Source organism: Armigeres subalbatus, unplaced genomic scaffold, assembly GCF_024139115.2.
Source record: "Armigeres subalbatus isolate Guangzhou_Male unplaced genomic scaffold, GZ_Asu_2 Contig1917, whole genome shotgun sequence".
NCBI classification, from domain to species: domain Eukaryota; kingdom Metazoa; phylum Arthropoda; class Insecta; order Diptera; family Culicidae; genus Armigeres; species Armigeres subalbatus.
Genome location: NW_026942747.1, coordinates 104585 through 128883, shown reverse-complemented (window position 1 = coordinate 128883; position 24299 = coordinate 104585). Strand labels below are relative to the sequence as shown.

Sequence of the window (24299 nt, the reverse complement as noted above, 5' to 3'; positions counted from 1 at the left end):
AGGCCCGGAAGCCTCCTTCCAAGAGGCCCGGAAGCCTCCTTCCAAGAGGCCCGGAAGCCTCCTTCCAAGAGGCCCGGAAGCCTCCTTCCAAGAGGCCCGGAAGCCTCCTTCCAAGAGGCTCGGAAGCCTCCTTTCAAGAGGCCCGGAAGCCTCCTTTCAAGAGGCCAGGAAGCCTTTATTCAAAAGGCTCGGAAGCCTCTATTCAAGAGGCTCGGGAGCCTTTTTTTTTTCAAGAGGCTCGGAAGCCTTTTTTCAAGAGGCTTGGGAGCCTTCTTAAAAGAGGCTCGGAAGCCTTTTTTCAAGAGGCTCGGAAGCCTCCTGTCAAGATGCTCGGAAGCCTCCTTTCAAGAAGCTCGGAAGCCTCCTTTCAAGAGGCTCGGAAGCCTCCTTTCAAGAGGCTCGGAAGGAGGCTCGGAAGCCTCCTTTCAAGAGGCCCGGAAGCCTCCTTTCAAGAGGCCCGGAAGCCTCCTTTCAAGAGGCCCGGAAGCCTCCTTTCAAGAGGCCCGGAAGCCTCCTTTCAAGAGGCCTGGAAGCCTCCTTTCAAGAGGCCTGGAAGCCTCCTTTCAAGAGGCCCGGAAGCCTCCTTTCAAGAGGCCCGGAAGCCTCCTTTCAAGAGGCCCGGAAGCCTCCTTTCAAGAGGCCTGGAAGCCTCCTTTCAAGAGGCCTGGAAGCCTCCTTTCAAGAGGCCTGGAAGCCTCCTTTCAAGAGGCCTGGAAGCCTCCTTTCAAGAGGCCTGGAAGCCTCCCTTCAAAAGGCCTGGCAGCCTCCTTTCAAGCGGCTCAGGAAGCCTCCTTTCCAGAGGCCTGGAAGCCTCCTTTCCCGAGGCCTGGAAGCCTCCTTTCAAGAGGCCTGGAAGCCTCCTTTCAAGAGGCCTGGAAGCCTCCTTTCAAGAGGCCTGGAAGCCTCCTTTCAAGAGGCCTGGAAGCCTCCTTTCAAGAGGCCTGGAAGCCTCCTTTCAAGAGAACCTGGAAGCCTCCTTTCAAGAGGCCTGGAAGCCTCCTTTCAAGAGGCCCAAGCCTCCTTTCAAGAGGCCTGGAAGCCTCCTTCAAGAGGCCTGGAAGCCTCCTTTCCAAGAGGCCTGGAAGCCTCCTTTCAAGAGGCCTGGAAGCCTCCTTTCAAGAGGCCTGGAAGCCTCCTTTCAAGAGGCCTGGAAGCCTCCTTTCAAGAGGCCTGGAAGCCTCCTTTCAAGAGGCCTGGAAGCCTCCTTTCAAGAGGCCTGGAAGCCTCCTTTCAAGAGGCCTGGAAGCCTCCTTTCAAGAGGCCTGGAAGCCTCCTTTCAAGAGGCCTGGAAGCCTCCTTTCAAGAGGCCTGGAAGCCTCCTTTCAAAAGGCCTGGAAGCCTCCTTTCAAGAGACCTGGAAACCTCCTTCAAGAGGCTTGGAAGCCTCCTTTCAAGAGGCCTGTAAGCCTCCTTTCAAGATGCCTGGAAGCCTCCTTTCAAGAGGCCTGGAAGCCTCCTTTCAAGAGGCCTGGAAGCCTCCTTTCATGAGGCTCGGAAGCCACCTTTCAAGATGCCTGGAAGCCTCCTTTCAAGAGGCCCTGGAAGTCAAGAGGCCTGGAAGCCTCCTTTCAAGAGGCCTGGAAGCCTCCTTTCAAGAGGCCTGGAAGCCTCCTTTCAAGAGGCCTGGAAGCATCCTTTCAAGAGGCCTGGAAGCCTCCTTTCAAGAGGCCTGGAAGCCTCCTTTCAAGAGGCCTGGAAGCCTCCTTTCAAGAGGCCTGGAAGCCTCCTTTCAAGAGGCCTGGAAGCCTCCTTTCAAGAGGCCTGGAAGCCTCCTTTCAAGAGGCCTGGAAGCCTCCTTTCAAGAGGCCTGGAAGCCTCCTTTCAAGAGGCCTGGAAGCCTCCTTTCAAGAGGCCTGGAAGCCTCCTTTCAAGAGGCCTGGAAGCCTCCTTTCAAGAGGCCTGGAAGCCTCCTTTCAAGAGCCTGGAAGCCTCCTTTCAAGAGGCCTGGAAGCCTCCTTTCAAGAGGCCTGGAAGCCTCCTTTCAAGAGGCCTGGAAGCCTCCTTTCAAGAGGCCTGGAAGCCTCCTTTCAAGAGGCCTGGAAGCCTCCTTTCAAGAGGCCTGGAAGCCTCCTTTCAAGAGGCCTGGAAGCCTCCTTTCAAGAGGCCTGGAAGCCTCCTTTCAAGAGGCCTGGAAGCCTCCTTCAAGAGGCCTGGAAGCCTCCTTTCAAGAGGCCTGGAAGCCTCCTTTCAAGAGGCCTGGAAGCCTCCTTTCAAGAGGCCTGGAAGCCTCCTTTCAAGAGGCCTGGAAGCCTCCTTTCAAGAGGCCTGGAAGCCTCCTTTCAAGAGGCCTGAGCCTCCTTTCAAGAGGCCTGGAAGCCTCCTTTCAAGAGGCCTGGAAGCCTCCTTCAAGAGGCCTGGAAGCCTCCTTTCAAGAGGCCTGGAAGCCTCCTTCAAGAGGCCTGGAAGCCTCCTTTCAAGAGGCCCTGGAAGCCTCCTTCAAGAGGCCTGGAAGCCTCCTTCAAGAGGCCCAAGCCTCCTTTCAAGAGGCCTGGAAGCCTCCTCAAGAGGCCTGGAAGCCTCCTTTCAAGAGGCCTGGAAGCCTCCTTCAAGAGGCCTGGAAGCCTCCTTTCAAGAGGCCTGGAAGCCTCCTTTCAAGAGGCCTGGAAGCCTCCTTTCAAGAGGCCTGGAAGCCTCCTTTCAAGAGGCCTGGAAGCCTCCTTTCAAGAGGCCTGGAAGCCTCCTTTCAAGAGGCCTGGAAGCCTCCTTTCAAGAGGCCTGGAAGCCTCCTTCAAGAGGCATGGAAGCCTCCTATCAAGAGGCCTGGAAGCCTCCTTTCAAGAGGCCTGGAAGCCTCCTTTCAAGAGGCCTGGAAGCCTCCTTTCAAGAGGCCTGGAAGCCTCCTTTCAAGAGGCCTGGAAGCCTCCTTTCAAGAGGCCTGGAAGCCTCCTTTCAAGAGGCCTGGAAGCCTCCTTTCAAGAGGCCCAAGCCTCCTTTCAAGAGGCCTGGAAGCCTCCTTTCAAGAGGCCTGGAAGCCTCCTTCAAGAGGCCTGGAAGCCTCCTTTCAAGAGGCCTGGAAGCCTCCTTTCAAGAGGCCTGGAAGCCTCCTTTCAAGAGGCCTGGAAGCCTCCTTCAAGAGGCCTGAAGCCTCCTTTCAAGAGGCCTGGAAGCCTCCTTTCAAGAGGCCTGGAAGCCTCCTTTCAAGAGGCCTGGAAGCCTCCTTTCAAGAGGCCTGGAAGCCTCCTTTCAAGAGGCCCTGGAAGCCTCCTTTCAAGAGGCCTGGAAGCCTCCTTTCAAGAGGCCTGGAAGCCTCCTTTCAAGAGGCCTGGAAGCCTCCTTTCAAGAGGCCTGGAAGCCTCCTTTCAAGAGGCCTGGAAGCCTCCTTTCAAGAGGCCTGGAAGCCTCCTTTCAAGAGGCCTGGAAGCCTCCTTTCAAGAGGCCTGGAAGCCTCCTTTCAAGAGGCCTGGAAGCCTCCTTTCAAGAGGCCTGGAAGCCTCCTTTCAAGAGGCCTGGAAGCCTCCTTCAAGAGGCCTGGAAGCCTCCTTTCAAGAGGCCTGGAAGCCTCCTTTCAAGAGGCCTGGAAGCCTCCTTTCAAGAGGCCTGGAAGCCTCCTTTCAAGAGGCCTGGAAGCCTCCTTTCAAGAGGCCTGGAAGCCTCCTTTCAAGAGGCCTGGAAGCCTCCTTTCAAGAGGCCTGGAAGCCTCCTTCAAGAGGCCTGGAAGCCTCCTTTCAAGAGGCCTGGAAGCCTCCTTTCAAGAGGCCTGGAAGCCTCCTTTCAAGAGGCCTGGAAGCCTCCTTTCAAGAGGCCTGGAAGCCTCCTTTCAAGAGGCCTGGAAGCCTCCTTTCAAGAGGCCTGGAAGCCTCCTTTCAAGAGGCCTGGAAGCATCCTTTCAAGAGGTTCGGAAGACTCCTTTCAAGAGGTTCGGAAGACTACTTTCAAGAGGTTCGGAAGTCTCCTTTCAAGAGGCTCGGAAGTCTCCTTTCAAGAGGCTCGGAAGCCTCCTTTCAAGAGGCTCGGAAGCCTCCTTTCAAGAGGCTCGGAAGCCTCCTTTCAAGAGGCTCGGAAGCCTCCTTTCAAGAGGCCTGGAAGCCTCCTTTCAAGAGGCTCAGAAGCCTCCTTTCAAGAGGCTCGGAAGCCTCCTTCAAGAGGCTCAGGCCTCCTTTCAAGAGGCCTGGAAGCCTCCTTTCAAGAGGCCCAGCCCTTCAAGAGGCCCAGCCTCCTTTCAAGAGGCTCTGGAAGCCTCCTTTCAAGAGGCCTGGAAGCCTCCTTCAAGAGGCCTCAAGCCTCCTTTCAAGAGGCTCGGAAGCCTCCTTTCAAGAGGCCTGGAAGCCTCCTTTCAAGAGGCTCAGAAGCCTCCTTTCAAGAGGCTCAAGCCTCCTTTCAAGAGGCTGGAAGCCTCCTTTCAAGAGGCTCAGAGCCTCCTTTCAAGAGGCCTGGAAGCCTCCTTTCAAGAGGCTCAGCCTCCTTTCAAGAGGCCCAGCCTCCTTTCAAGAGGCTCGGAAGCCTCCTTTCAAGAGGCCCGGAAGCTCCTTCAAGAGGCTCAGAAGCCTCCTTTCAAGAGGCTCAGGCCTCCTTTCAAGAGGCTCAGGAAGCCTCCTTTCAAGAGGCTCAGAAGCCTCCTTTCAAGAGGCCTGGAAGCCTCCTTTCAAGAGGCTCAGAAGCCTCCTTTCAAGAGGCTCGGAAGCCTCCTTTCAAGAGGCTCTGAAGCCTCCTTTCAAGAGGCCTCAGAAGCCTCCTTCAAGAGGCTCCAGCCTCCTTCAAGAGGCTCCAGCCTCCTTTCAAGAGGCCTGGAAGCCCTTCAAGAGGCCTGGAAGCCCTTCAAGAGGCCCAGCCTCCTTCAAGAGGCTCGGAAGCCTCCTTTCAAGAGGCTCGGAAGCCTCCTTTCAAGAGGCCTGGAAGCCTCCTTTCAAGAGGCTCAAGCCTCCTTTCAAGAGGCCTGGAAGCCTCCTTTCAAGAGGCTCGGAAGCCTCCTTTCAAGAGGCTCGGAAGCCTCCTTTCAAGAGGCCCGGAAGCCTCCTTTCAAGAGGCTCCCAAGCCTCCTTTCAAGAGGCTCAAGCCTCCTTCAAGAGGCCTCAAGCCTCCTTTCAAGAGGCTCAGGAAGCCTCCTTTCAAGAGGCTCAGAGCCTCCTTTCAAGAGGCTCAGGCCTCCTTTCAAGAGGCCTGGAAGCCTCCTTTCAAGAGGGCTCAGAAGCCTCCTTTCAAGAGGCTCAAGCCTCCTTTCAAGAGGCTCAGAAGCCTCCTTTCAAGAGGCCTGGAAGCCTCCTTTCAAGAGGCCCGGAAGCCTCCTTTCAAGAGGCTCAGCCTCCTTTCAAGAGGCTCAGGAAGCCTCCTTTCAAGAGGCTCAAGCCTCCTTTCAAGAGGCTCAGAAGCCTCCTTTCAAGAGGCTCAGAAGCCTCCTTTCAAGAGGCCCGGAAGCCTCCTTTCAAGAGGCTCAGAAGCCTCCTTTCAAGAGGCTCGGAAGCCTCCTTTCAAGAGGCTCAGAGCCTCCTTTCAAGAGCTCGGAAGCCTCCTTTCAAGAGGCTCGGAAGCCTCCTTTCAAGAGGCTCAGGAAGCCTCCTTTCAAGAGCTCAGGAAGCCTCCTTTCAAGAGGCTCAGAAGCCTCCTTTCAAGAGGCCCGGAAGCCTCCTTTCAAGAGGCCTGGAAGCCTCCTTTCAAGAGGCTCTGGAAGCCTCCTTTCAAGAGGCTCAAGCCCTTCAAGAGGCCTCCTTTCAAGAGGCTCAGGAAGCCTCCTTTCAAGAGGCCTGGAAGCCTCCTTTCAAGAGGCTCGGAAGCCTCCTTTCAAGAGGCCTGGAAGCCACCTTTCAAGAGGCTCAGGAAGCCTCCTTTCAAGAGGCCTGGAAGCCTCCTTTCAAGAGGCTCAGAAGCCTCCTTTCAAGAGGCCTGGAAGCCTCCTTTCAAGAGGCTCAGAAGCCTCCTTTCAAGAGGCTCAGAAGCCTCCTTTCAAGAGGCCCGGAAGCCTCCTTCAAGAGGCTCAGCCTCCTTCAAGAGGCCTGGAAGCCTCCTTTCAAGAGGCTCAGCCTCCTTTCAAGAGGCCTCAGAAGCCTCCTTCAAGAGGCTCAGAAGCCTCCTTTCAAGAGGCTCGGAAGCCTCCTTTCAAGAGGCCTGGAAGCCTCCTTCAAGAGGCCTGGAAGCCTCCTTTCAAGAGGCTCAAGCCTCCTTTCAAGAGGCTCGGAAGCCTCCTTTCAAGAGGCTCGGAAGCCTCCTTTCAAGAGGCTCGGAAGCCTCCTTTCAAGAGGCTCGGAAGTCTCCTTTCAAGAGGCTCGGAAGCCTCCATTCAAGAGGCTCGGAAGCCTCCTTTCAAGAGGCTCGGAAGCCTCCTTTCAAGAGGCTCGGAAGCCTCCTTTCAAGAGGCTCGAAATCCTCCTTTCAAGAATCTCGGAATCCTCCTTTCAAAAGGCTCGGTAGCCTCATTTCAAGAGGCCCGGAAGCCTCCTTTCAAGAATCTCGGAATCCTCCTTTCAAAAGGCTCGGTAGCCTCATTTCAAGAGGCCCGGAAGCCTCCTTTCAAGAGGCCCGGAAGTTTCCTTTTAAGTCCTGGAAGAATTTCCGAAGGAATCCTTGAAGGAATTCCTGGAGGAACTTCAGAAGGAATTCCTGGAAGAACTTCCGAAGGAATTATTGGAAGAACTTCCGTAGGAGTTCCTAGAGAAACTTCCGAAGGAATTCCTGGAGGAACTTCCAAAGGAATTCCTGGAGGAACTTCTGAAGGAATTCCTGATGGAGGAGCTTCCGAAGGAATTCCTGATGGAGGAACTTCCGAAGTGGTTCCCGATTGAATAACTTCCGAAGGAATTCCTGATGAAGGAACTTCTTAAGGAATTTCTGGTGGATCTTCCGAAGTCATTCCTGGAGTAACTTTCGAAGGAATTCCTGGAGGAACTTTCGAAGGAATACCTGGAAGAATTTTTGAAGGAATTCGTGGATGAATTTCCGAAGGAATCCCTGGAGGAATTTCCGAAGTAATCATTGGAGGAATTCCTGGAGGAACTTCAGAAGGAATTCCTGATGGAGGAACTTCCGATGAGATTCCTGAGTGAAAACCTTCTGAAGGAATTCCTGATGAAGGAACTTCTGAAAGAATTCCTGACGGAAGAACTTCTTGAGGAATTCTTTCTCTGAGGAACTTCCTGAGGATTTCCCTCTTGGAGCAACTTCCGGAGGAAATACTGCTTGGAAAAACTTCCGAAGGAATTCCTGATGGAGGAACTTCCGAAGGGATTTCTGATGGAGGAACTTCCTGAGGAAGTTCCTCCTTATGGAGGATCTTTCGAAGGAATTCCTTCGGAAAATTCCTGATGGAGGAACTTCCGAAGAGATTCCTTTCCTGATTGAAGAACTTCCGAAGGAATTCCTGATGAAACAACTTGCGAAGGAATTCCTGATGGAGGAACTTCTTGAGGAATTCCTTCTTGGAGCCGGAAGGAATTACTGCTTGGAAAAACTTCCGAAGGAATTTCTGATGGAGGATCTTTCGAAGGAATTCCTGATGGATGAACTTCCGGACGAATTTTTGATGGAGGAACTTCCGGGGGAATTCCTGCTTGGATTAACTTCTGGAGGAAATCCTGCTTGGAGCAACTTCCTGAGTAATTCCTGCTTGCAAGATCTTCCGGAAAAATTTCCGAAGCAATTTCTGAAAGTTTGTTTATATAAAAAATCCTGAAAATTTCACTTTCATGAAATTGGTTCACACCGATCCACGCCGCCTTGCCGCCGCGCTGCCGATAATCAACGGCGTGTTGCCGCCACGCTACCGCTGTTGGCTGAAAATGGTCTCTCACGCCGCCGCCGATAAAATTTCAATCGGCGCACAGGTCTAATTGGAGCCATTTTTCGTGATGGCAGGATAGGAAGGGTCGCTGAAAATGCGGTTTTTAATGCGAACAGATGGAGACGCGCGGTATTGCAACTGTTTTACCACATCCACATTTTTTCCACTGATTTTTCCTTTCAACATAGTTCCAGTATTTTTTTTTTAATTTTGCTATTCTAAAATGATTTTTTTTTCATCTATCACTATCGAAATCAAGGTGGGTGTGGTCCTTGATTTCATTCTAGAAAAAAAATCACAAAAGCATAAGGATCACTACTTCACCGTAGCTTGGGAGGGGAAGGAAGTGTTGATGTATTACTTACTGAATGAGAGGCCCCGAACTAAGCAACACCCTAATAAGTACCACGGAGTTGGATATTGGGGAAGGTGTTCGTTGAGTCAGGATTTGCCTGCAGCCGACAATGTGACCATGACGCCGTATCACACGACGCAACGGAGTTACGGGGGTGTTAGCATGCAAGAAAGATCTTAACTTCACACAATCGAATTGTGTAACAAACAAATTAGATTTTTTTTCTTTTGATGAAACCAGCCAGATATGATTGACTGGGCTGCTTCAAGTTGTAAAGAGACACGTGTGTGTCTCAGTGCCCAAAATATTTCTATTGCAGATAGTAGTTCCCAGTAAATGCGGTGTAAGTTTTTATCAATCTGCAATTTCGCAGGAAAACTTCACGAAATTTCATAACATTTTCAGATCCATTCGTTCCCTGGGCAGAATAAGCCCACGATTCGCTCGATAAACACGCGGAATCGAACCACGTACTTATTCAGTTCCTTCCAGGCGGACCGACAATCAGCTTACAAATCCGCTTTTCACCGAACTGACGGCAAACTGAGCTGCCGGGCGGGAGGCTCATACGGGGCGCCGCCGCAGCGTGTGGCTATCCAAGATGAGCTCTTTTTCCATGAAATAAATCCATGTTCCGTGGCTGTCGGAGGAAGCAAGCAGCGCAACCGGATGCCTAAGGTAAGCCGCTCGGCAGAAATACTGCTCACCATGGAGTAATCGGTACGGGATACCATCCGATGCGATTCGACGGGAGCTTGTGATACTTTCCACCCATAAATCAGTGCCTTTCCCGAGAGCGACAATGCTGAAACGTGGGCGAAAAGCAATGCTAATACGCATTCCGATCAAAATGTTCTAACGATTCCGACTGAGTGCGTGATGGGCATTGCGCTGTGGTTTGAAAAACCAAGCATTACCTATGAATAATTACGTTTAATAAGATGGGATTCCATTTATTACATTTATTTTGGGTAATTCGATGTGGAGTTTAATAAAAAAATATAGATGGAAAGCTCGTAGCTTAAATCAGCATGTTAGTACTGGGACAGTCCTCAGAAAAAAGTGATACGATAACAGGGCGGGTTTAACCAATAGTACAATTAATCAAAGCTATAGATGAGTGTTCCAATGACCAATCCTCAAAGTACGCAAGAAACATGCTTCTTGAACCACAGTGTTTTCACGAGAAGTGGTGTTAACATGCCAAGGGTAGTGGATTGTTCCACTGATACGCAGACGCATTATGAAAACGATAAAAAAATGATTGAATGGGGACATTTTCACGACGAAAGTGCTTCGTATGTTTGTCTATGATTATTCCTTCACTGGATTCTTCTTATTCTAACAACACATGCAAAGCATTGACTGGGGTAACACTCGTGAATCGTTCAGTTACGGAGAACTAAATGTGTATGTGACGAGGAGTAAACATAGACGAAGCACATGGCATTCCGACAAAGTGCTGAGGCTGTGGAACGGGGGTGAAATTCAGATGGGTTAGATTTCTTTCTTGTTACCCGCCTTCGCTTCTGTTGAGCCATGTTTTCGTCTGATTTATTATTCAGTTGGAAAGCTGGCGAACGAGTAACCAAGCAGGGAAACATGCTGAGCACGAGGAGCACGATTTTATTGGAAACCGTGGGTTGGTTGCCAAATCTTGACACATTCCGCTGTGACGTTAGGACGTTCAGCCGTTTGCGTACTTTTGCGTGTTTTTTCCAGGGAAACTCGTTTGAAATAACAATGAAATAATGATATTACATTGTTCCTAGAAATGAGAATTGAATTTCTGCGTGGGGTTACAATGACCAAGAACTCGAAATGTCACACTGTGATTTGACTATGATTTTCATTCAATAATGTTTTCTGCTCCGTAATTTTACTCTGAGAATAATGTTAGCCTGTCAAATATGATGGATTAATGCTTTCGAAAGTATATAAAGAAAAAAATTTCAATTTATCTTATATTTTAAGTATATTTTACATAGAATATTTGAAGTGCTTCCAAAATATTTTAATTTTGTCATGGCATGAGTTTAGGGCAGAGTCGCATGAGGTGTACTAAGTCAGTAGCAGCCTATCGTAATGTTCGTTCGCAGACACATATATTGGATGCATTATGAGTTTGTTTCCTCAATCGCAGTTTTATCAGGTGATCTATCAAATTGAAAAAATATCTCTCAACAATCAATAGTTTCTTATTAAGAGCATAAGTACTTGAGACAAGACCTGTGCGCCAATCCACTTTAAACCGGCGGCGGTGTGAATGCAACAATACGTTTTTTTTTATTTTATTTGCATGTCTCGTGTATTAATGGCAATAAGCATTATGTATACTATACGCTGTTAAGCAATCCTTCAGGAATACAATGTTAAAATTCACCTAAGATTCCATGAAAAATTTCTTCAGGAATTTCTTTACTATCTCATTTCTTCAGAGATTGTTCTTGACATCTCTTCATGGATTTCTTCAAAAGTTCATCCGAAAAGGTTTGTAATTTCTAGTGAACACTATCAAAAATCCTGAATCTTTAGCCTGGCGGCCAGAAAGCAACGGCAATGCAGAAGGTGACTGGATCCATTTCATGGTGCGCTGTAGGTTTTTTTTGCACTTGCCTACACCTATGAGCATCATCGTGTTAGTGTTATGACACAGGAATGCAAAAATAGTGAATCTACTTAGAAACCTCGTAGTTAAAACTGTAGAAGTGCTGGATGAAAACCAAGCTGCGATACAGAAATTTTCCAATGGGGGATGGAATGCAAGCAAAAACGATAAGATGAGAGAACTTCTGCAGGACATATGTGAAAATCCAACAGAGATTTACAGGAACTGATTAAGGAAAATTTTACAGGAGTTTCCCGTCGAGAGACTCTAGGACACTTTTAATTCACTCTTCAGAACTGACAAGGGAACCCCTAGAATTCAAAGATAAGGAATTCTTGGAGTGAATTAAAAAAACTGGAAGTGTGAACCACCTTTCACCCACAATTTCACAGGAAGAATGAACTTTTTAGGAGTCCTTTCGAAGGAACACCCCAGAATACAAGGAGAAGCAATTTTCTGTAATTCATAGGAGGATATTTCCCCATGATTCGTGAGGGAGAAATTTCCTAGAGTTATAAGAGAGAGAACTAGAAGTTCCCCAGTTCCCTAATACTCTTGAATGAGTATTCCGGAGTATTTTTTTAAGCAAGAATTCTTGTGGGAGAAATATTTATTAATTTTTATTTATATTTATTGATCGGCTATTCAGTCGTAAAATTTTTATAACGAGTCTAAGAGATGGAACACTGCGTTGAAATTGGAATATCCCAGAGCTCCTGAAGGAGAAATTCTTCAAAAATACTTAAACAATTCTTGTGTTACGAGTTCCTAAAATTCCTGGCAAAGATTTTTTTCCAAAATGTCTGAAGAAAATTTTAGAAAAAGGAATACCTATGTTAAGAGGGAAAGGGGAGGGATGTTGTTGCAGTTCCTTTGAACTTTTTGGTGGAATAACTTCCAATAATTTCTGAATGGGCAAGTTTTCAGATCTCCTGAGAAAGGAAATCCTCAGAATTCCTCGAGATGGAAAAACTTAGAATGATTGGAAAGTCAGTTCCCCAGAATTCATGGAACAGGAGTCCTAAAGAAATAGTTCAGAATTCAAGGAAAAATCTGTAGAGTACCAAAGTTTCCTGAAATCCTTGGAGGAAGATTTCCCCATAATTTCTGAAGGGTGTGAATGATCATAATACTATGTTCGCACTACGGCCTGAATAACATGTTATTCAAATTATCGACAAAAGAAAGCTCATAAAGGTAGCCGAATAACATGTTACAAGGCCCTAGTGCGACGTTCTTAAGACCATGCGAGGTGCTGAAAAGCTTTCGACACTGGGTGAGGACGTGCGAAGCGTCAGACGCACCAAGGCAGGTGAACTGATCTTGGTGCTGAAGCGTGGAGCAAAGGCGAGCGGTACCGTCTATAAGAGGTTGGCCCAGGAGGTCGTGGGTGAGGGAGTGGAAGTGAGGTCTCTGATATAGAAGTCGAGCGGTCTTCTATTCGTCTTAGAGGTGGGCCCTTTGGTATGCAGGTAGCTTGGTTCAAGTTACCGGTAGCGGTCGCCAAAAAGGTCCTGGCGGTCGGGAAACTGAAGGTTGGATGGTCAATATGCCCAGTAAGCATATTCCAGCCTCCTTTAGTCGAAAAGTGTTTTAGGTGCTTCGAATCTGGTCACAAGTCATGGGAGTGCAAGGGGCCGGACCGAAGTAACCTGTGTCGTCGTTGTGGAGAGGAGCGACATTTTGCGCAGGCCTGCGATAAAGCACCAAGGTGCCTTATCTGCGCAAGTAGGAAGCAAGCCCGTAACCATGTTATGGGTGGACCTACTTGTCCCTTCGGTGGTGGCAATAAGAAATCGCCGTGCGGGTAGCACAGCTGAATCTTAACCATTGTGCTACTGCCCAGCAGCTGCTGTGGCATTCGGTCTCTGAGTCAGAGACCGACGTCGCTATTCTTGCAAATCCGTACCGTGTCCCTGCCAACAAGGATGTTATCGATCATTTAGTAATTCGTGTTCGATCATTTAGTAGTTTGTCAATAACTCATTCCAGAAGCTGAATTTCAAAATTGTTTCTATGGTGGACTCCTAGTGCGAAGGTTTTTCTACAACTCTGCCAAATAGTTCGTTGTTTGAATTCCACTAGTAACCGAGTTATAGTTATAGTATCAGTAACTTAGACTAAATGATAACAAAATTCCAATCATTTAGTTAAAGCTACTGCAACTAGCGCTATAACTTCGTTATTAGTGGAATTCTAACAACAATCCATCAACAATCCAACAACAAGCCAATCAACGCAAGGATGGGCAAGCTGAGGATTAAAGGCCGTTTCTTCAACTATAGCATCATCAACGTGCACTGCCCACACGAAGGGAGACCCGACGACGAGAAAGAAGCGTTCTACGCACAGCTGGAGCAGACATACGATGGATGCCCACTGCGGGACGTTAAAATCGTCATCGGTGACATGAACGCACAGGTAGGAAGGGAGGAAATGTATAGACCGGTCATCGGACCGGATAGTCTGCACACCGTATCGAATGACAACGGCCAACGATGCATAAACTTCGCAGCCTCCCGCGGAATGGTAGTCCGAAGCACCTTCTTTCCCCGCAAAAATATCCACAAGGCCACATGGAGATCACCTAACCAAGAAACGGAAAACCAAATCGACCACGTTCTAATCGACGGTAAATTCTTCTCCGACATCACGAACGTCCGCACTTACCGCAGTGCGAATATTGAATCCGACCACTACCTCGTTGCAGTATGCCTGCGCTCAAAACTCTCGACGGTGTACAACACGCGTCGAAGTCGGACGCCGCGGCTTAACATTGAGCGGCTACAAGACGGTAGACTAGGCCAAGAATACGCGCAGCAGCTGGAAGTGGGATTCCCAACAGAAGAGCAGCTAGGCGCAGCGTCTCTTGAAGATGGCTGGAGAGATATTCGATCCGCCATTGGTAGCACCGCAACCGCTGCACTTGGCACGGTGCCCCCGGATCAGAGAAACGACTGGTATGACGGCGAATGTGAGCAGTTAGAAGAATTTAGCATGGGCGAGATTGCTGCAACACCGCACGAATGCGAACGAGGCACGATATAAACGGGCGCAGAACAGTCAAAACTCAATTTTCCGGAGGAAAAAGCGCCAGCAGGAAGATCGAGACCGTGAAGAGACGGAGCAACTGTACCGCGCTAATAACACACGAAAATTCTTTGAGAAGTTGAACCGTTCACGTAAGGGCCACGTGCCACAGCCCGATATGTGTAAGGACATAAACGGGAACCTTCTTACAAACGAGCGTGAGGTGATCCAAAGGTGGCGGCAGCACTAAAAAGAACACCTGAATGGCGATGTGGCAGACGACGATGGGAGTATGGTGATGGACCTGAAAGAACGCGCGCAGGACATAATTTTACCGGTTCCGGATCACCAGGAAACCCAGAAGGAGATTGGATGGCTGAAGAACAACAAAGCCTCTGGGGTTGACCAACTACCAGGAGAGTTATTTAAACACGGTGGTGAGGCACTGGGTAGAGCGTTGCACTGGGTAATTACCAAGATTTGGGAAGAGGAAGTTTTGCCGCAGGAGTGGATGGAAGGTGTCGTGTGTCCCACAAAAAGGGCGATAAGCAGGATTGTAGCAACTACCGCGCAATCACATTGCTGAACCCCGCTTGCAAGGTGCTCTCCCAAATTTTATGCCGTCGACTAGCACCAATTGCAAGGGAGTTAGTGGGGCAGTACCAGGCGGGTTTTATAGGCAAACGCTCCACCACGGACCAAGTGTTCGCCATTCGCCAAGTACTGCAGAAATGCCGCGAATACAACGTGCCCACACATCATCTATTCATCGACTTCAAAGCCGCATATGATACAATCGATCGGGACCAGCTATGGCAGCTCATGCACGAAAACGGATTTCCGGATAAACTGACACGGTTGATCAAAGCGACGATGGATCGGGTGATGTGCGTAGTTCGAGTTTCAGGGGCATTTTCGAGTCCCTTCGAAACCCGCATGTTATTTCGTGTCTGCTATTCAACATCGCTTTGGAAGGGGTAATACGAAGAGCAGGGATTAGCACGAGTGGTACAATTTTCAATAAGTCCGTCCAGCTATTTGGCTTCGCCGACGACATAGATATTATGGCACGTATCTTTGAGAAGACGGAGGAAGACTGAAGAAGGAAGCCAAGGGGATCGGACTAGTCATCAACACGTCGAGGACGAAGTACATGATAGGAAGAGGTTCAAGAGAAGACAATGTGAGCCACCCACCGCGAGTTTGCATCGGTGGTGACGAAATCGAGGTGGTAGAAGAATTTGTGTACTTGGGCTCACTGGTGACTACCGAAAATGATACCAGCAGAGAAATTCGGAGACGCATAGTGGCAGGAAATCGTACATACTTTGGACTCCGCAAGACGCTCCGATCGAGTAGAGTTCGCCGCCGTACCAAACTGACAATCTACAATCTACGGACACGAGACCTGGACGATGCTCGTGGAGGACCAACGCGCACTTTGAGTTTTCGAAAGGAATGTGAACCACGAGTTGCATCAGCTGTTGGGAGAACCATCCATTGTTCACACCGCGAAAATCGGACGACTGCGGTGGGCCGGGCACGTAGCCAGAATGTCGGACAATAACCCGGTGAAAATGGTTCTCGACAACGATCCGACGGGCACAAGAAGGCGAGGTGCGCAGCAGGCAAGGTGGATCGATCAGGTGGAAGATGACTTGCGGACCCTCCGTAGACTGCGTGGTTGGCGACGTGTAGCCATGGACCGAGCCGAATGGAGAAGACTCTTATATACCGCACAGGCCACTTCTGAATAAATAATAAATAAACTTTTTATGCAAAATACAACTTATGATTGTCCTTCTGTATTTAATAAGCAGTTTCTAAATTAATTTGTAAAGAGTGCAGCAGCCACCGGCCGAAAACTGTGTAAGTTATTTTTTATTAGTCACGAGACAGCGAAGTTGAATAATTAGTGCTTGGTGGAACGTGTACTTGTAGAACGCGTCTTTCTGTTGAGCTGGAGTGTGTGAAGTTTACTAACGTCAGTTTTTACACGGGGGATAAGTTTCGTGTTAATCGCGTAACGTGAATCCCGAAAACGTGAAAAATTAATCTCAAAAACCACTTAAAACGACTTTATCAAGAATCGATTTTTAGCAGTCTACACAAATTCCCAGAGCTTTTTGAAAAACCATTTAGAAAATTATTTAAAGAGCAACTAGCAGCTACAAAATGTACAATCATGACGATTGAAAAATCTTAAAATCGAAGAATATTTCACAAATTATGCGAATATTAGGTCTGGAATGTCAGGAAGTCCAGATTTTTTATATATACCATTGATTATATGTAAAATATGCATCGATTTCCATCACCAGAAATGTAGTGCAAATCGAAGTTTTTCTTATTTTGTCCTACCCACGACTTTGAACGTGGATGTGCCTCTGTATGTCTTAGCACCTTCCTCATTGCATCTCTACGATTACTTTTACAGATATTCCAGATCTTTTGGAGGACCTTCGGTGGCCACTCAAGTCTGTGAAGAAAAGTCAGGCAATTATTTCTTGCTCAGAGTACGATAACAATAAGTTTCGAAAAACCGTGGTATGCAAGTATGCGTACCATGATTTAACCACTTACACGAATGTTCCGGATCTTCCACCTTTCCACAGGTCCAAGTGAACGGGCCATGATGAGCAAGTCATGCTTAGAGTAAGTCAATGAAAAGATATTAAAAACGACGCACTTCTAATGAGTTTCATGAATTGACCATTCTTACGGATGTTCCGGTTCTTCTGGAGACACAGCATTCCATCGAATAACCAAGAAATGCAATGATCCATGAAATGGACAATACTTACCTTTTATTGGGAATATTGCTTCAAAAATGTGTGTGTATTTCCATAAATATTTGTATTTGTATTTGTTAGGCATCTTGACTTTGTCGTACGGACTGATTAATTCCTAACTTAATCACTAATTATCGCACTAAACATTTTTTTTTTTTGACATTGAGAAATCGAAATCTTCACAAACATCAATACCGGTTCACAGTCAATGAAATGCTTTCGATCCATACTTTCCGCATCCGAAACCTGGCCTTGAGACTCAAGCAAAAAAAAAGCAATCCAGTCCATTTTCATCCGTAACGACAAGGTCTCGGTCCGGATGCCTGGACAGAAACGGTACGTTCCTGTCGAAGACTGCAGTAAACTTCTCAGACTTATTGGAACTGGTGCATGCATGGACTAGTTCTCCGTGTTTTCGACGCCGTGTCTGCAGACGTCTCCTCTCAGCAATGATTTTTATCAGCGCGCTAACGTTCCCGGAAATACGAAAATCTACACCATAATGCCGAACGACTGCGACTTGGACACCTTAACGTGAGAGGACTGGAAAGCCACATTGACGAAATAAAACTTCTTCTGAATAGAACGGAATACCATTTCTTTGCCGTTACTGAGACGAAGCTGAAATCCTCTGCTCCTGTAGGACCGATCCGTGTACCAGCGTACAATTTCGTGAAGCACTCTCTGCCTTCAAACCGTGGACGTGGAAGCAAATCTTGTGGTGGAATCGGCCTTTACGTGCTGAAAGGTCTAAAGGCCATTCCAGTGCTCAAATCGACCTTCGACCCAAATGTTCCTTTGTCTCAAAGATTCGAATACCTTGCTGAGCAGGCAAAAAATAACAACCTTAACATCGGAATCGTCACTGTTTACAATCCAACTGTTTCAAATCCATTCTTCGCACGGGAGTACGAAAACTTCTTTTTGAAGTACAGGATTTTGCTTTCGATCGAATTTTTGTTATCGGTGACTACAACATCAACATCAAGGCTACACAACCATCTGGAAATCTAGGAGCGCTAAATCGAATCCACGACGTGTTTCATCTGACCATCCTGCCGACACCACCGACGAGAATTGCAGAAAGAAGTTCTACGACAATCGATCTACTAATCACCGACTGTCCAGACTCCATCCGTACGGCGAAGACAAAGGCTTCCAGCTTTTCGGATCACAAGATTATTTTCCTTATTTCCGACGTCAGAGTTAAGAAAGCTGCAGCTCAACGACTTACGGTGCGAAACTTCCGTAACATTGATGTTATCGCACTGCAGGCGGACTTCCAGACCAGAGACTTTAGAGAAGCATTCGAAACCGACGGCATCGACACTAAAGCCCAGATCGATACATCCGAACTTCGACATCTAATGGACATTTATGCCCCTGAACTCGAAATTGTGGTTAAGAATACGCGTACACCTTGGATTACAGCAGAAATTTAGAGAGCAATTGATTTTAGAAACTTGGAAGCATACCCTTTACTCCCGGAACCCGAAAAGGAACAGAAATGACGACAATTGTAGGGACTACACTAGAAAGCGCAGACAGGCAGCTTTGTTGATCTTAGCAGCGAAAAAACGGTATGGTGAGACACGCTTTCCCTACGACCTTCCAGCAAAAAAGCTTTGGAACAACCTTCGGCGTGAAGGCGTACACAACAGCACCAAAAAGAGCGTACATAGAGACGATGAACCACTTTTTCTGTGTAGGACATCGACTGCTCGTGAACAACAATGAAGTTGCAGAAGAACCAGAGCACCGTACCGCTACCGATCGCGGTGAAGCGCGCTTTTCTTTTCAACGTACGACAGCCAATGAAGTTTCCCACAAAATCATGGAAATCCAAACAAACGCTGCAGGCTCTGACCAGATTCCGATGACCCCATTTGTATTACCTGTGCTGGTACATCTGTATAACGCCGTAAGCGATTCAAGATCGTTCCCAATGATTTGGAAGAAGGCAATCCAGATGAACCTAAGGATTACCGCCCAAATAGTGTTCTTCCAGTCATCTCCAAAATACTAGAGAAGATCCTTCTCGAACAAATTGTTGGACGTGAACGCTAATAAACTACTTACATTGAACCAATCAGGATACAGGAAAGACCACAGCTCAACAACAGCTCTGGTGAAAATAACGCACGACATATATACCTACGACCACTTTGACAACGACCAGTGCACAGTTATGGCCCTAGTTGACTTTTCATTAGCCTTCAATTGTGTCGAAGAATTTTGAATTGTTTGAAGAATTTTCTTTTTCCGACAGTGCTTGTTATCTTCTGTCATCGTTTCTCAATCAACGCACACAGGCTGTGAGAATAGTAAACGTAACATCCTCCCAGCGACCAGTAGCTGACGGTACCCTTCAAGGTTCTTGCTTGAGCGCCCTGTTATTTAGTCTCTATATCTACAGCCTTCCTCTCGGGTTGAGATGTAGCTACCAACTATATGCCGACGAGCTGCAGATCTCCATATCTGGTGCCATTTGGAAGGTGGATCGACTCATCACAACCATCAACATCGATTTAGGCAAAATTGAACAATGGGCGAGGAGAAATTTCCTTTTTTCGAACCCTAAAAAAACGCAGGCGATCGATTTCTGCAAGGAAGGCTCAGTAACACCGACAACGAACATTACCTTTTGCGGAGAGCTCATTGTACTGGGACTGCGTGGTGAATCTAGGCCTCAAAATGGAACCGACAAATTAATGACATAACGGAAAAAGTTTTTAGCACGCTGCAAACTTTCCGGAGGTTCGCCTCTGTACTGTCATTTCAAATCCATAGGAAGTTGGAACAAGCTGTGGTAATCCCTTTCTTCACATACTGTGACGTCGTCTACTACCCGTGACTTTCAGCAGCACTCCGCAATCAGCTTGATCGTTGCTTCAAAGCGTCCGTACGTTTTGTATACGTTTGTTTTGCATCCGTCGAAGAGAGTCTACAGCTGCAGTTAGGAACACCATACTAGGACACGACTTGGACACCAACTACCAGAACCGTATAAGTTGTTTCATACGCGTATATACGCGTAAATACGCTGAGGTTATGTCGAAACTCTTCCAGTCTATCTCCAACAACATTTAACGGAAGGCCAACTGGAGCGTACCCGTACTTTCGTGATCCCGCACCACTCGACTGCGAAGAGGAAAAGTTAGACTCTATAACACACCCGATATCAGAACCTAGATTTAGTTAAACTACTGTATTAGCAATCCTACTCTGTCTTATATTGCGACCGTTTCTTTAAATATTAATGTATCTTCCTTGACCTAAAATATGGGGTAACCTTTAGGCTTCCGTTATGACAATAAATAAAATACAAATTACAAAAATTGTTTCATTTTATGGCGAGACAACGTTCACCGGGTCAGCTAGTAAATGAATAAATGAAAGTTTGAAGAAACATGTTTCAAATATCATAAAGAAAAATTAGAAAAATATTTATATTTAGATTTCAATGTTAACCCCAGGTGTTCACCGTTCAGTTACAAAAATGGAACACTAAAATTCATTTCTAATAACCCTAGGAACTGTGAAAATATGTATCACGTCGATTTGTTTCGCTCTATACAATCTTTCAAAGTCAATCAATCAAGTATCCTTGACAGGAATTATCAGACAAGTCCAAACTTTCGCAGTCGATCTTTTCCTTTTATTGAACTGAACTATGACTTCCAACCAACTTTTTTTTCGCTTGAATTAGTAATCTTCAACCCCCCGAGGAATCGGCTTGTAGTTACTACAATCGAAACATTTTTTTTCGTTCCTCCTTCACTACTGGCTAGAAATGAAAACATAGTACTATGATGCTGTAGTTGTAATGGTGGTATCACATTTATCGAACGAGTACCACCTCGTTTGTATACGTGAGATCTCCCACCGTGAGTAGTAAGAGCGAAAGCTCGCACGCCACCCACTTCGTCATTTTCCATTCAGTCGCTCAGACGCGCACACACACACACACACTCGCACACGAATAGTGTCACATGAAATTTTCATTCTCGTTCTTTTCTTCCAGCTAGCTGCTGACTGAAAACTGGCAGAAGAAATCGATACAGAAATCCTTGACTAGAAGCAGACCACGGTTTTCGCGTTTTTTTTGTCGAGCCACCAGTGGAAAAATTGCCTTTGGGCAAGTTGATTTCCTTGAACTAGGACAGATTCTGATTCAACTCCGTGAAAATGCTAGTACAAAAAGATGCTTTAATATATTTTTTGTTCACCGTTCAGGTGAATTTTTTACGAGAATTGATGTTTTCCTAGAATTTCCCGTTTTGCGCACGCGACGCGTGTGATTGTATTGGTTTTTCTTTGATTCTTGAATTCATCTGATCGAAGATTATAAACTTATTTGATTTCGCTGTACCTCATCTTTCACCGTAAAAAAATTATCCAACCATGAAAATCACCTTTGCACTGGAGTTTTCACCTGCGGATCAGTCGATTTGTCACGTAATCCGATGCCAAAATTCGGAAAATCCACTTTTCACTCCGATGATATCCAGGAACTTTGATCGATTTTATCCACTTCTCGGGGCTTCACAATCTACTTGGAGATTGGAAATTACTTTTAGCCGACACTTCACCACTTTATAAACCATCAAATTGGCCATTTTTCAGTATTCTTATTCACATTAACTCTCAAACTGATTTATTCCTCCACTTCGGATCCAATCCCACGCAGTATTCTCGTTTTTGTTCTTCGTAATATCCCCGTGGATTTCTTTTTCCAGCGCGACACGGATCAAATCCACCAATTTTCAACGAATTCCGTCAGCTTAACGATGTCGAAACGAAACTTTCCAATCAGTTCCCGGAATTGAATGGCTGTAATCCGACCGGAACGTCCCTTTAGAGCCTTGCTGCAGCAGCACCTCTTTCTATAGGAGAAAAAAGGCTTCCTCTAAGAACTTTAAACTTTCACGAAGTCAACCGGAGACGTTGTTCTTCATCGGGTTACAAAGCTCAACTGCAACGACTTCTGGCTCGGTTTTGCCAGTGGCAGGACTTGGACTCGGTCGAGTAGGAATCTCTTCACCATCGGACCGCAGCAGCAGTCCGAAAGCTTTCGATGCCGCTCAGGAATCACCCCAACCACCCCCTGAGTGGGGGCGCTCACGCTCTCACGCTCGCGTACGGAGCGTCGCGACGATCAATGGGGGGTTGCTTTCATTCGTAAACATTCGGGATGCAGCAGCGCAACATGCACGACAACACGCGAGTGCATTGGAATGTGTCGCCAGTACCGTCGTCGCGTGTTCTTCAGTCCGGTCCCTACCGATGGCCATGTGCGTGGTGAACCGACAGGATGCGAGAAGGGATAAAGCTTCTCCCATTGCCAATGTTTCGCTCTCTGTTTTGGTCGGTTTTCATCGCCGCTGATTTTCATCGCGTGGAGGAAATGAATGGTGAAATGGTTTTGTGAGCAAAGCCGAGAGCGATTCAGCGCATTCGGTTCGGAGTTTTTCCACATAAAAATGTGTGAAGAAAAACGTGTGAAATGTGTCCACGCTTGAATCATACGGCGTACTACACTTTCGATGCAAATGTTATGAGAGATGGCGGTGAAACAAATACAGCGATGTGAGTTGTATGACGTAAGAATTATAAATGCTACACGTTGAAAAATAATTTAAGCAAAAATACGTGAGACTACCACAAACATATTAAACACGAAAAACCAATCGGTTTTTGGGAAGTTGTAAGTCCTGGAGTCTGAAAAATATTTGATAAACACTTACAAATCAAAAATCTCTTTTGGCAGTTTTTATGCCTCGCTGGGAAGTTAAAGCGACATTTTGTTTGCGGTTTCGTCTCAAAGATCTGGGAAATTCGTCCAATAACTCAAATAACAGTTTTGCGAAAAAATTCAAGATACATCGCCAGAAAACTGTGAGAGCTTGGCCAGAACGCTCGGGGAATTTCGCCAGAAAACTGTGAGAGCTTGGCCAGAACGCTCGGAGAGTTTCGCCAGAAAGCTCTGGGAGCTTCGCCAGAAAGCTCTGGGAGCTTCGCCAGAAAGCTCTGGGAGCTTCGCCAGAAAGCTCTGGGAGCTTCGCCAGAAAGCTCTGGGAGCTTCGCCAGAAAGCTCTGGGAGCTTCGCTAGAAAGCTCTGGGAGCTTCGCCAGAAAGCTCTGGGAGCTTCGCCAGAAAGCTCTGGGAGCTTCGCCAGAAAGCTCTGGGAGCTTCGCCAGAAAGCTCTGGGAGCTTCGCCAGAAAGCTCTGGGAGCTTCGCCAGAAAGCTCTGGGAGCTTCGCCAGAAAGCTCTGGGAGCTTCGCCAGAAAGCTCTGGGAGCTTCGCCAGAAAGCTCTGGGAGCTTCGCCAGAAAGCTCTGGGAGCTTCGCCAGAAAGCTCTGGGAGCTTCGCCAGAAAGCTCTGGGAGCTTCGCCAGAAAGCTCTGGGAGCTTCGCCAGAAAGCTCTGGGAGCTTCGCCAGAAAGCTCTGGGAGCTTCGCCAGAAAGCTCTGGGAGCTTCGCCAGAAAGCTCAGGGAGCTTCGCCAGAAAGCTCTGGGAGCTTCGCCAGAAAGCTCTGGGAGCTTCGCCAGAAAGCTCTGGGAGCTTCGCCAGAAAGCTCTGGGAGCTTCGCCAGAAAGCTCTGGGAGCTTCGCCAGAAAGCTCTGGGAGCTTCGCCAGAAAGCTCTGGGAGCTTCGCCAGAAAGCTCTGGGAGCTTCGCCAGAAAGCTCTGGGAGCTTTGCCAGAAAGCTCTGGGAGCTTTGCCAGAAAGCTCTGGGAGCTTTGCCAGAAAGCTCTGGGAGCTTTGCCAGAAAGCTCTGGGAGCTTTGCCAGAAAGCTCTGGGAGCTTTGCCAGAAAGCTCTGGGAGCTTTGCCAGAAAGCTCTGGGAGCTTTGCCAGAAAGCTCTGGGAGCTTCGCCAGAAAGCTCTGGGAGCTTCGCCAGAAAGCTCTGGGAGCTTCGCCAGAAAGCTCTGGGAGCTTCGCTAGAAAGCTCTGGGAGCTTCGCCAGAAAGCTCTGGGAGCTTCGCCAGAAAGCTCTGGGAGCTTCGCCAGAAAGCTCTGGGAGCTTCGCCAGAAAGCTCTGGGAGCTTTGCCAGAAAGCTCTGGGAGCTTTGCCAGAAAGCTCTGGGAGCTTCGCCAGAAAGCTCTGGGAGCTTCGCCAGAAAGCTCTGGGAGCTTCGCCAGAAAGCTCTGGGAGCTTCGCCAGAAAGCTCTGGGAGCTTCGCCAGAAAGCTCTGGGAGCTTCGCCAGAAAGCTCTGGGAGCTTCGCCAGAAAGCACTGGGAGCTTCGCCAGAAAGCTCTGGGAGCTTCGCCAGAAAGCTCTGGGAGCTTCGCCAGAAAGCTCTGGGAGCTTCGCCAGAAAGCTCTGGGAGCTTCGCCAGAAAGCTCTGGGAGCTTCGCCAGAAAGCTCTGGGAGCTTCGCCAGAAAGCTCTGGGAGTTTCGCCAGAAAGCTCTGGGAGCTTCGCCAGAAAGCTCAGGGAGCTTCGCCAGAAAGCTCTGGGAGCTTCGCCAGAAAGCTCTGGGAGCTTCGCCAGAAAGCTCAGAGAGCTTCGCCAGAAAGCTCTGGGAGCTTCTCCAGAAAGCTCAGGGAGCTTCGCCAGAAAGCTCTGGGAGCTTCGCCAGAAAGCTCTGGGAGCTTTGCCAGAAAGCTCTGGAAGCTTTGCCAGAAGGCTCTGGGAGCTTTGCCAGAAAGCTCAGAGAGTTTTGCCAGAAAGCTCAGAGAGCTTTGCCAGAAAGCTCTGGGAGCTTTGTCAGAAAGCTCAGGGAGCTTTGCCAGAAAGCTCAGGGAGCTTTGCCAGAAAGCTCAGGGAGCTTTGCCAGAAAGCTCAGGGAGCTTTGCCAG

General features: G+C 47.9%; 1 protein-coding gene across 1 annotated transcript in view; it reads right to left on the bottom strand.

Annotated features, from left to right (window-relative positions):
• Nucleotides 1-21397, bottom strand: part of LOC134203527 (neurexin 1-like) — a gene marked incomplete at its 3' end in the record, with an annotated part of 116215 nt that extends 94818 nt beyond the window's left edge. Inside the window, exon 1 of the mRNA XM_062678385.1 lies at nt 20909-21397. The remainder of the gene's footprint in view (nt 1-20908) is intronic.
• Between the last annotated feature and the right edge of the window lie 2902 nt (nt 21398-24299).